Source organism: Saccopteryx leptura, chromosome 5 (assembly GCF_036850995.1).
Source record: "Saccopteryx leptura isolate mSacLep1 chromosome 5, mSacLep1_pri_phased_curated, whole genome shotgun sequence".
Taxonomy (NCBI): Eukaryota; Metazoa; Chordata; class Mammalia; order Chiroptera; family Emballonuridae; genus Saccopteryx; species Saccopteryx leptura.
This window is the reverse complement of record NC_089507.1, coordinates 70680866-70694134: the sequence shown is the minus strand read 5'-3', so window position 1 is coordinate 70694134 and position 13269 is coordinate 70680866. Positions and strand designations below refer to the sequence as shown.

At 46.1% G+C, this 13269-nt stretch overlaps 1 protein-coding gene and 1 non-coding gene across 3 annotated transcripts in view; both read right to left on the bottom strand.

The window, feature by feature from the left end:
• Positions 1-13269, bottom strand: part of HERC3 (HECT and RLD domain containing E3 ubiquitin protein ligase 3) — an 809237-nt gene that overhangs the window by 37741 nt on the left and 758227 nt on the right. The gene's annotated exons all lie outside the window — the stretch shown is intronic.
• TRNAD-GUC (transfer RNA aspartic acid (anticodon GUC)) lies at positions 9671-9746 on the bottom strand. Its single transcript has one exon. It is a non-coding gene; the product is annotated as a tRNA-Asp (tRNA).

Genomic DNA, 13269 nt, shown 5'->3' with positions numbered 1-13269 from the left:
GACTCCCGAGAAGGTTGGTGGAGAGGCACAAGAATTCTGCTACAGCTGCTGACTGACGCAGGGTATAAAGTATCATGGAAAAAGGCCCAAATACGCCGGCCTCGGGCCTGATATCCAGGGCTCGAGGACATTGCTCCCTGAACGACATTGCTCCCTAGGACCCGACAGGAAGCAAACCATCTGTTCAATCCCTAGACCCGACAACAAAAGGAAGCTCCGAGGGTTCCCTGGAGCAGCTGAGTTCTGCCACATCTGGATCCCTGGGCTCTCAGGAAAGGTGACAACCCTATATGAAGTACTCAATGGGCCAGAAGAGAAACCCCTTAACTGGGGCAAAAAACAGGAAAGAGCATAGCAGGAGATAAAGAGACTGCTCACTAGTATCCCAGCACTAGGACCGTCGAATGTTATTTGTGAATTCAATCTCTTTGTCTGCAAGAAAGACAACGTGACACTAGGGGTCCTCACCCAAACTGCTGGGCCATGGTAGAGACCAGTGGCCTATCTGTCTAAACAAGCTCGACCCAGTTGCCCCCGTGCCTCCGGGCACTAGCTGCCATGGTGATGCTGTCAGAGAGGTTGAGAAGCTCACCTTAGACCAGAGCATTCATGTGAAAGTCCCACATGTGGGACAACCCTAATGAATAACTGGAGGTACCAGTAGCTTTGTATGCAAAGATACAAAGAAGGACATTTAGTATACAATTGCCAAGATATGGGAGCAACCTAAGTGTCCCTCAATGGATGATTAGATAAAGATGAACATACATACAATGGAATATTACTTGGCCATGAAAAATGAAATCTTACCATCTGCATCAACACAGACGGACCCAGAGGGTATTATGTTAAATAAAATAAGTCAGACAGGGGAGGACAAATACCATATGATGTCACTTATATGTGGAATCTAAAAGAACAAAATAAACAAACAATCAAAACAGAAACAAACTCAGAGCAACAGAGAACAAAACTTGATGGTTGCCTGATGGGAGGGAGGTTAGAGGGCTGGGTGAAAAAATGAAGGGAATACGAAATACAAATTGGTGGTTACAAAACAGTCACAGGGATATGAACTAGAGCATAGAGAATATAGTCAATACGATCTTAATAACTATGTAAAGAGTCAGGAGAACTTAGACGTACTGGGGAATCACTTCATAAGTCATATAAATGTCTAACCACTATGCTGTTCACCTGAAACTAATATTGAATGTCAACTGTAATTGAAAAATTTTAAAAATCTTTAAAAGAAATAGAAAAATGTGACAGCACTCTTTACTGTACAAAGACTGGAAAATTTTGGAAGTTTTTCGAAAGCTATGATAATAGAATAAAGGAGTTTTGTAATAGAAGTACCAAAATAATGGGAGTTCCCTCTTTTTACCCTCTTAAATATATGGACTTTCTTCTAAAGAACTTGTGTGTCATCAGAAAATCCTTGTAGAAAACTTTTTGTAGGAGCACTGCTATCGTAAGTAAGAGAAAAGGAACTCCCACGCCTTTTACACAAAAGCGTGCTCTCCTCACTGGTTCTGAGCACCACTCATGTTCACTAATGTTCATGATGGCGTATGCGTCCACAAGAGATATAAATAGTGGAGAAGAAAAAAAGGAAGGTAAAGACAGGAATATGCCATGGACCCACTTCTATCACGCCATCCTTTGCTTACAAACCAACGATGACTTATTACCTGATGAATGAATTCTAAATTTCTCTAATTTTCAAAAGCTCCACAGTCTAATCCCCAGGTAAGCTAGTCTGGGTTGGATGTCCGAATGAAGATCCCCTTAGCAACGTCCCCATGCTCAGGCCCCCCTCACTCACTCCTCACTGTTCTCTGCAGAAATAACAACCAGGATCCAGCCATCACTTACAGAGAAGCTTGTACTTTGTTATGCCCTCCTCTCTACTTTCTGGCATCCAAATCTTAGTAGGCTTCCCAACCCAGCTCTCTCCCATCTCTCTTTGCCCAGATGCATTTGTCCATTTCTCTGAATTGCTTCAGATTCAACGATGCAATTGTATCTTCGTATTTTATTTTTGATTGCATATGAGAGCAGCTTATCATTCTAAACAAACTGTGTTATAGTTCGGCATTCCTGCACAGTTTGTTTCTCAACTATTGAGTCAATTTAGTTATTGAGTCAAAGAAATGTCTGTTGAATTAGGGAAGACAGTGAGAGTGATAGGGAGAAGCAGAGACAAAAAAAAAAAAAAAAAAAAAAAAAAAGAACTCAGACCCCGAAAGAGACAGAGAGCAAAAAATGGCAGAGATAAAAAGTACTCTAAGAGAAATAATTTTATAAAGATACAGAAAAGAGTTACAAGTCCCAACAGCGGCCTCAACTGCAGACTACGTCACACATTCCCTCGGCCTGCACTAGAGCACTCTGTTCCTCACGCACTCTGTCAATCACAGATCATTATGATGACTCACCAGACTCTGAAGACATTCCTAAACGTTCCCCTACTGTGGAGGAGGACTATATAAAGAATATATGTGCTTGAACTTAATCGATATGAATAAGGGTCTGAACAAATAGCTGCAGGAATGACTGAGTCATGTACTCAGCGTGAGATGCGACATCCTGCAGTAGTTAGTTCCTATGGAAACCAGGGAGGATATTCTTTTTTTTTTGTTTGTTTGTTTTTTGTATTTCTCTGAAGCTGGAAACGGGGAGAGATAATCAGACAGACTCCTGCATGCGCCCGACCGGGATTCACTCGGCACGCCCACTGGGGGCAATGCTCTGCCCCTCCGGGGCGTCGCTCTGTCCCGACCAGAGACACTCCAGCACTTGCGGCAGAGGCCAAGGAGCCATCCCCAGTGCCCGGGCCATCTTTGCTCCAATGAAGCCTTGGCTGCCGGAGGGGAAGAGAGAGACAGAGAGGAAGGAGAGGGGGAGGGGTGGAGAAGCAGATGGGCGCCTCTCCTGTGTGCCCTGGCCGGGAATCAAACCAGGGACTTCTGCACGCCAGGCTAACGCTCTACCACTGAGTAAACCGGCCAGGGCCTGGGAGGATATTCTTAATCATTTCCTGACCTAGTGATTATTCTGGAATGTGGTGATCTTTCTTTGTTCCTAGATGTTATGCACAAAAGGCCCTCGTGTAATAGCCTCCAGCCAATATTTTCCCATAAAAAAGGTCTGGTCTCAGAATGCCCCTGAAGCACTAGAGAACTCTTCCTCCTGGGTGCACAGGGCGGGTGGCCGACTTTGGAGCCGGTCTGGTGATACGTTCCTTCATGGTTTGGTGAGATTTGTACATGCTCACAATTCCCTTTTTCTTAGTCTATTGCTTTAACTAGCCATTAGTCTGACCCAGGCTGATTTTTCCTCATCTGCTGATGTTTGTAGAGCCAGCGCCCAGGTCGACGTTTCTTGGCCTGTTGATGCTGTGCAGCTTATCACTGTGTTGAACCTTTTTCTTTATTCTACTTTAGGTTACATAAGCTTAAACCCCTTTTTTTGATTTTGCCTTATTCTTTATTGTTACTAATCATAATAAATTTTCCCCTAAACTTCATTTGTAACTGCAACTCTGTACCGCACCTCCTGCACAGCACACCTTCCCGAGGCTGTATGCAGGCCCAGTGTGAGCTCTGACAAATGATGCACACCTTATCTTGTCTGAAGCCTAATACAAAAGCCCTGATATCCTGCAGACATTTTTGTGGGGTACTTGGCAACTTCTATACCATTTCACTTAATTCTGGTATTACAACACACACTTTCTTCAAAGCGGAGGCTTCTGGGATAGTTTGGAAGGTTTGAATGACCAAAACAAAGTTGTTACATTAGACCACATTAGCTTTTAACTGACTAAAAATGTAAAAGAGTGGAAAAGAGGTCTTTCAGTTTTCCTATCATTCCATTTTTCAAAAGGGAAAATGTATGGGAGGAAGGCAAGGCTGACAGAATGAATTTCATGGGACTGCTGCTTACATATTTCCAACCATTTATGGTAAGAAGTCAACTAAAGCCCACAGTGAATTAGTTTTAATTTCCTAACATGATTACAAACAGCATACAGCTTCTCTTCCTAGGTACCTTTTTCCATGGATTAAATGAATCCTCATTTTCTTCTGTGAACACTTCCATCACTCACAACACTCCCAAGTAGAGACTGATTTCTTCCATCTTTCTCCACCCTCTACCACTTCTATAAGCCAACAGCTTTAACTCCAGCCAGGATGCTAATAATCCTTAAATCTCCATCTGAAGAGTCTACCTTCTTTTCTAATGATGGGGGTAGGACTCCATGACAAAGCAAAATCTTCACCTTGATATGGCTGTTACTGCTTCTGTTTTCTGCTTTTACTCATACTGCCTTTTTAGCCTCTGTAAACCCACTGCCGCATTCTGCATACCTTGTGACCCCATTCAACCATGTGACCTTAAAACCCCAAAGATTCTGCCAGTTGGGGCTCAGACTTTGGAGAACCAACTCCCTTAAGCCTGCCAATGTACTAAACCGGTTCTAGCTCTCTGAGTGTTATTTCGCTTCTTGGACATTCTAGTTTGCTACAACATTTGGTTCCCTGACCTGGAACCCAACCGTGCTGGCCCTTTGTGCCACTGCCGCCAGGATAGTGGCATTTGGGGCCCTCCGTGCGAATGAAGCAACCACCCAACATATTCCTTGAGGTCCCCACACCTGGTGGTAGCCAAGGACGACTGCACTTAACAGAGACAGGGACAAACCTTTCAAGACACATATCTGGATAAGGTAAGGTCCCGGGCAAGTCACCCAGTCAGGCCCATCTCCGGATGGAAGGGGAGCTTGATCACCTCCCATGGTCTCAGGATTGAGACACCAGATAGGGATTCCCTTGGAAAAGGGGGGTGGGGGTGTTATAACTTCTGGGTGCATGTGTGAGTGCGTGAGAACCTATCTGTGGCTCCACGGCACAAGCTACGAAGTCCGAGTGGGCCCTATCCAGCAGTCCCTGGTGGTGTCATACAGTGGCATGACGGTGACTCAGTTCTCACAGCGGCAACCAGCCTCGGGGCTTATATGAGTGCACCTTAGCCAAAACACGCCTAAGTTCTCGCAAGAGACGTGGCCAGATGAGGATCTGGGGGGTCCCTGAAGAAGGGCCACCCAACCGCTGTTTGTCCTGCACAACCGGACACGGAAAACAGAGGCAGAAATGGTGTCCAGTCTGTCAACACCCACCACTATAGACTGTATGCTAGGAATTTTAAAAACGGATTCTCTGACAACTGTGGTATGAATGTAACCCCTGAAAAGCTCCCACCGTTTGCGAACTGGAGGGACCCACCCTTCAGGTTGGTGGCCGTCGTAAGGAACCTTAGATTTGACAAGGGTTCAGGCAGTTTAACGGGCCGTGACGAGCAGACCCAGATCAGTTTCCCTGTATAGATTCCTGGTTAGAGACAACACAGACCCTGCCCCATGGGTTTGGTCCTGCCTTAATAAGAAGGGACAGTGCAAGGTCCTGATAGCCTGCCCTCCAAAAGGAGGCAGCCCCTGGAACCTGACCAATGTGCATACTGCAAAGAGATCAGACCCTGGAAAATGAATGCTCCAACCGAAAGCAGCCTCCAGCCCTGCTGCCAAAACTGCTCAGTCAAGGAAAGGAAAGTCCAACCAGAACCAACGGTCCAGAACTTGATGGGCAGGCTGGGGTTGATTCCGATGAGGTTAAGACCAGGCTCCATGAAATTAGGACCCCGGGACCCATGCTCAGCATAATGGCAGGGGGTGAGCTAATGACTTTTATGGTAGACACAGCAGAACACTGCATAGTCACCACACCAGCTGCACCTTTTACTGAACAGGAAGCCACCATAATCAGAGCCACGGACACTCAAACTGCTTGCTTCTTCTGTGGGTCTCAGGTGTGCCAACTTCGGGGATAACAAGTTGGTCACAAGTTCCTGTATCTGCCTGAATGCCCAATCCCTCTTCTGGAGAGGGACCTGTTGACCAAGCTGGGAGCCCAAATAACTTTTACTCCTGGAAAATATGCCAGCCTAACTTAGGAACACAGAGACCCTGATAATGTCTGTAACAGTTCCTAAAAAGGCCGAATAGAAACTCCATACTCAGGAGATAAACGAGCAAAACCCTCCTGAACTCCTAGAGGAGTTCCCACTGGGGTGGGACGAAAAGAACACCCCTGAACTGGCTAAAAAGCACCTGCCCTGCTGAGGTAGATCTAAGCCTGGAGCCACCCCGACAAAGCAAAGGCAGGACCTGGTGCTCAGGGAGGCCCGAGCGGGACACAGGAACACATTAAGAGATGAAGAAACTGGGATTCTAGCAGAGTGTCGGTCTCTCTGGAACACACCTCTATGACCAGTGCAAAAGCCAGATGGAGGTGGGTACCAGCCAGTCCAGGACCTGTGAGTGTCAATAGTGCAGCTGTTACTCTGCACCCAGTAGTCCCAAACCCTACACGTTCATGAGTCTTCTTTCTGCTGGAGCGAGCTGGTTCACCTGCCCGGACCTTAAGGACACCTTATTCTGCCTATGATTAGCCCCAAAGAGCCAGTCACTATTTGCATTCAAATGGGAAGAACCTCACAAAGGCGGGAAAGTTCAGCTAACCGGACACACTTGCCCCAGGAATTCAAGAACTCACTCACTCTGTTTTCTGTGTGGTGAGGCTTTGGCCACGGACCTCACAGCCTCCGGGGGTGGGGGGGATAAACTGAGCCCTACTACAATATGTAGATGATCTTCTCCTCCTGGCCAGTGACTCCCGAGAAGTTTTTGGAGAGCCACAAGAATTCTGCTACCGCTGCTGACTGACACAGGGTATAAAGTATCATGGAAAAAGGCCCAAATACGTCGGCCTCGGGCCTGATATCCAGGGCTCGAGGACATTGCTCCCTGAAAGACATTGCTCCCTAGGACCCGACAGGAAGCAAACCATCTGTTCAATCCCTAGACCCGACAACAAAAGGAAGCTCCGAGGGTTCCCTGGAGCAGTAGAGTTCTGCCACATCTGGATCCCTGGGTTCTCAGGAAAGGTGACAACCCTATATGAAGTATTCAATGGGCCAGAAGAGGAAACTCTTCACTGGGGCACAAAACAGGAAAGAGCATAGCAGAAGATAAAGAGACTGCTCACTAGTACCCCAGCACTAGAACTGTCGAATGTTATTTGTGAATTCAATCTCTTTGTCTGCAAGAAAGACAACGTGACACTAGGGGTCCTCACCCAAACTGCTGGGCCATGGAAGAGACCAGTGGTCTATCTGTCTAAACAAGCTCGAACCAGTGGCCCCCGTGTCTCCGGGCACTAGCTGCCACGGTGATGCTGTCAGAGAGGCTGAGAAGTTCACCTTAGACCAGATCATTCAGGTGAAAGTCCCACATGTGGGACAACCCTAATGAATAACTGGAGGTACCAGTAGCTTTGTATGCAAAGATACAAAGAAGGACATTTAGTATACAATTGCCAAGATATGGGAGCAACCTAAGTGTCCCTCAATGGATGATTAGATAAAGATGAACATACATACAATGGAATATTACTTGGCCATGAAAAATGAAATCTTACCATCTGTATCAACACGGACGGACCTAGACGGTATTATGTTAAATAAAATAAGTCAGACAGGGGAGGACAAATACCATATGATGTCACTTATATGTGGAATCTAAAAGAACAAAATAAATAAACAATCAAAACAGAAACAAACTCAGCAACAGAGACCAAAAACTGATGGTTGCCTGATGGGAGGGAAGTTAGAGGGCTGGGTGAAAAAATGAAGGGAATACGAAATACAAATTGGTGGTTACAAAACAGTCACAGGGATATGAACTAGAGTATAGAGAATATAGTCAATATGATTTTAATAACTATGTAAAGAGTCAGAAGAACTTAGACATACTGGGGAATCACTTCATACGTCATATAAATGTCTAACTGCTAGGCTGTTCACCTGAAACTAATATTGAATGTCAACTGTAATTGAAATTTTTAAAAATCTTTAAAAGAAATAGAAAAATGTGACAGCACTCTTTACTGTACAAAGACTGGAAAATTTTGGAAGTTTTTAGAAAGGTATGTTAATAGAATAAAGGAGTTTTGTAATAGAAGTACAAGAATAATGGGAGTTCCTTCTTTTACCCTCTTAAATATATGGACTTCCTTCTAAAGAACTTGTGTGTCATCAGAAAATCCTTGTAGAAAACTTTTTGTAGGAGCACTGCTATCCTAAGTAAGAGAAAAGGAACTCCCACACCGTTTACACAAAAGCGTGCTCTCCTCACTGGTTCTGAGCACCACTCATGTTCACTAATGTTCATGACGGCGTATTCGTCCACAAGAGATATAAAGAGTGGAGAAGAAAAAAAGGAAGGTAAAGACAGGAATATGCCATGGACCCACTTCTATCATGCCATCCTTTGCTTACAAACCAACGACGACTTATGACCTGACGAATGAATTCTAAATTTCTCTAATTTTCAAAAGCTCCACAGTCTAATCCCCAGCTAAGCTAGTCTGGGTTGGATGTCCGAATGAAGATCCCCTTAGCAACGTCCCCATGCTCAGGCCCCCCTCACTCACTCCTCACTGTTCTCTGCAGAAATAACAACCAGGATCAGCCATCACTTACAGAGAAGCTTGTACTTTGTTATGTCCTCCTCTCTACTTTCTGGCATCCAAATCTTAGTAGGCTTTCCAACCCAGCTCTCTCCCATCTCTCTCTGCCCAGATGCCTTTGTCCATTTCTCTGAATTCCTTCAGATTCAATGATTCAATTGTATGTTCATATTTTATTTTTGATTGCATATGACAGCAGCTTTTCATTCTAAACAACCTGTGTTATAGTTCGGCATTCCTGCACAGTTTGTTTCTCAACTATTGAGTCAATTTAGTTATTGAGTCAAAGAAAAGACTGTTGAATTAGGGAAGACAGTGAGAGTGATAGGGAGAAGCAGAGACAGAAAAAAAACCAAAAAGAACTCAGACCCCGAAAGAGACAGAGAGCAAAAAATGGCAGAGATAAAAAATACTCTAAGAGAAATAATTTTATAAAGATACAAAAAAGAGTTACAAGTCCCAACAGCGGCCTCAACTGCAGACTACGTCACACATTCCCTCGGCCTGCACTAGAGCACTCTATTCCTCACGCACTCTGTCAAACACCGATCATTATGATGACTCACTACACTCTGAACGTTCCTAAACGTTCCCCTCCTGTGTAGGAAGACTATATAAAGAATATATGTGCTTGAACTTAATCGATATGAATAAGGATCAGAACAAATAGCTGCAGGAATGACTGAGTCATTTACTCAGGGTGAGATGCGACATCCTGCAGTAGTTAGTTCCTATGGAAACCAGGGAGGATATATATATATATATATATTTTGTATTTCTCTGAAGCTGGAAACGGGGAGAGACAGTCAGACAGACACCTGCATGCGCCCGAACGGGATCCACCGGGCAGGCCCACCGGGTGTGATGCTCTGCCCACCAGGGGGCGATGCTCTGCCCCTCCGGGGTGTCGCTCTGTCGCAACCAGAGCCACTCTAGCGCCTGGGGCAGAGGCCAAGAAGCCATCCCCAGCGCCCGGGCCATCTTTGCTCCAATGGAGCCTCGGCTGCGGGAGGGGAACAAAGAGACAGAGAGAAAGGAGAGGGGAAGTGGTGGATAAGCAGATGGCCGCCTCTCCTGTGTGCCCTGGCCAGGAATTGAACCCGGGAATTCTGCACGACAGGCCGACGCTCTACCACTGAGCCAACCGGCCAGGGCTCAGGGAGGATATTCTTAATCATTTGCTGACCTAGTGATTATTCTGGAATGTGGTGATCTTTCTTTGTTCCTAGTGGTTATGCACCTAAGGCCCTCGTGTAATAGCCTCCAGCCAATATTTTCCCATAATAAGGTCGGGTCTCAGAATGCCCCTGAAGCACTAGAGAACTCTTCCTCCTGGGTGCACAGGGCGGGTGGCCGACTTTGGAGCATAGGCTGCGGCTTCCCGGTCTGGTGATACATTCCTTCATGGTTTGGTGAGATTTGTACATGCTCACAATTCCCTTTTCCTTAGTCTATTGCTTTAACTAGCCATTAGTCTGACCCAGGCTGATGTTTCTTCATCTGCTGATGTGTGTAGAGCCAGAGCCCAGGTCGACGTTTCTTGGCCTAGTGATGTTGTGCAGCTTATCACTGTGTTGAACCTTTTTCTTTATTCTAATTTAGGTTACATAAGTTTAAACCCCTTTTTTTGATTTTGCCTTATTCTTTATTGTTACTAATCATAATAAATTTTCCCCTAAACTTCACCTGTAACTGCAACTCTGTACCGCACCTCCTGCACAGCACACCTTCCTGGGGCTGCTTGCCAGCCAGTGTGAGCTCTGACAAATGAGGCACACCTTATCTTGTCTGAAGCCTAACACAAAAGCCCTGATATCCTGCAGACATTTTTGTGGGGTACTTGGCAACTTCTATACCATTTCACTTAATTCTGGTATTACAACACACACTTTCTTCAAAGCGGAGGCTTCTGGGATAGTTTGGAAGGTTTGAATGACCAAAACAAAGTTGTTACATTAGACCACATTAGCTTTTAACTGACTAAAAATGTAAAAGAGTGGAAAAGAGGTCTTCCAGTTTTCCTATCATTCCATTTTTCAAAAGGGAAAATGTATGGGAGGAAGGCAAGGCAGACAAAATGAATTTCATGGGACCGCTGCTTACATATTTCCAACCATTTATGGTAAGAAGCCAACTAAAGCCCACAGTGAATTAGTTTTAATTTCCTAACATGATCACAAACAGCATACAGCTTCTCTTCCTAGGTACCTTTTTCCATGGATTAAATGAATCCTCATTTTCTTCTGTGAACACTTCCATCACTCACAACACTCCCAAGTAGAGACTGCCTTTCTTCCATCTTTCTCCACCCTCTACCACTTCTATAACCAACAGCTTTAACTCCAGCCAGGATGCTAATAATCCTTAAATCTCCATCTGAAGAGTCTACCTTCTTTTCTAATGATGTGACTATGACTCCATGATGACAAAGCAAAATGCTTCACCTTGATATGGCTGTTACTGCTTCTGTGTTTGGCTTATTCATACTGCCTTTGTAGCATCTGTAAACCCACTTGCACATTCTGCATACCTTGTGATCCCATTCAACCATGTGACTTAAAACCCCAAAGATTCTGCCAGTTGGGGCTCAGACTTTGGAGAACCAACTCCCTTAAGCCTGCCGATGTACTAAACCGGTTCTAGCTCTCTGAGTGTATTTGGCTTCTTGGACATTCTAGTTTGCCACAACATTTGGTTCTCTGACCAGAAATCCAATCATTCTGGCGCTTTGTACCACTGCCACCAGGCTAATGGCATTTGGGGCCCTCTGTGCGAATGAGGCAACCACTCAACATAATCCTTGAGGTCCCCACGCCTGGTGGTAGCCAAGGCCGACTGCACTTAACAGAGAGAGAGACAAACTTTTCAAGACGCATATCTGGATAAGGTAAGGTCCCGGGCAAGTCACCCAGTCAGGCCCATCTCCGGATGGAAGGGGAACTTGATCACCTCCCACAGTCTCAGGATTGAGACATCAGATAGAGATTCCCTTGGAATAAGGGGGGGGAGGGTGTTATAACTTCTGAGTGCATGTGTGAGTGCGTGAGAACCTATTGTGGCTCCATGGCACAAGCTACGAAGTCTGAGTGGGCCCTAACCAGCAGTCCCTCGTGGTGTCATACGGTGGCATGACTGTGACTCACTTCTCACTGAGGCAACCAGCCTGGGGCTTATACGACTCCACCTTAGCCTAGACACGCCTAAGTTCTCGCAAGAGACGTGGCCAGGTGGGGGTCTGAGTGGTCCCTGAAGAAGGGCCACCCAACCGTTGTTTGTCTTGCAGCACCGGACACGGAAAACAGAGGCAGAAATAAGGGCCAGTCCGTCAAAACCCACCACTATAGACTGTATGCTAGGAATTTTAAAAAGAGATTCTCTGACAACTGTGGTATGAAAGTAACCCCTGAAAAGCTCCCACCCTTTGCGAACTGGAGGGACCCACCTTTCAGGTTGGTGGCCGTCGTAAGGAACCTTAGATGTGCCAACGGTTCAGGCAGTTTAACGGGCCGTGACGAGCAGACCCAGATCAGTTTCCCTGTATAGATTCCTGGTTAGAGACAACACAGACCCTGCCCCATGGGTTTGGTTCTGCCTTAATAAGAAGGGACAGTGCAAGGTCCTGATAGCCTGCCCTCCAAAAGGAGGCAGCCCCTGGAACCTGACCAATGTGCATACTGCAAAGAGATCAGACCCTGGAAAATGAATGCTCCAACCGAAAGCAGCCTCCAGCCTCGCTGCCGAAACTGCTCAGTCAAGGAAAAGAAAGCACCAACCAGAATCAACGGTCCAGAACTTGAATGGGCTAGCTACGGTTGATTCCGATGAGGTTAAGACCAGGCTCCATGAAATTAGGACCCCAGGAACCCATGCTCAGCATAATGGTAGGGGGTGAGCTAATGACTTTGACGGTAGACACAGCAGAACACTGGGTAGTCACACCAGCTGCACCTTTTACTGAACGGGAAGCTACCATAATCAGAGCCACAGACACTCAAACTGCTTGCTTCTTCTGTGGGTCTCAGGTGTGCCAATTTGGGGGATACCAGGTGGTTCGCGAGTTCCTGTATCTGCCTCAATGCCCGATCCCTCTTCTGGGGAGGGACCTGTTGACCAAGCTGGGAGCCCAAATAACTTTTACTCCTAGAAAATATGCCAGCCTAACTTAGGAACACAGGAGACCTGATAATGTCTGTAACAGTTTCCAGAAAAGCCGAATGGAAACTCCACACTCAGGAGATAAACGAGCAAAACCCTGCTGAACTCTAGAGGAGTTCCCACTGGGGTGGGCCAAAAAGAACGCCCCTGAACTAGCTAAGAAGCACCTGCCCTGCTGAGGTAGATCTAAGCCTGGAGCCATCCCGATAAAGAAAAAAAAAGGACCTGGTGCCCAAGGAGGCCCGATCGGGACACAGGAACACATTAAGAGATGAAGAAACTGGGATTCTAGCAGAGTGTCAGTCTCCCTGGCACACACCTCTATGACCAGTGCAAAAGCCAGATGGAGGTGGGTAGCAGCCAGTCTAGGACCTGTGAAGGTCAATAGTGTAGCGGTTACTCTGCACCCAGTAGTCCCAAACCCTACACATTCATGAGTCTTCTTTCCGCTGGAGCGAGCTGGTTCACCTGCCTGGACCTTAAGGACACCTTATTCTGCCTATGATTAGCCCCAAAGAGTCAG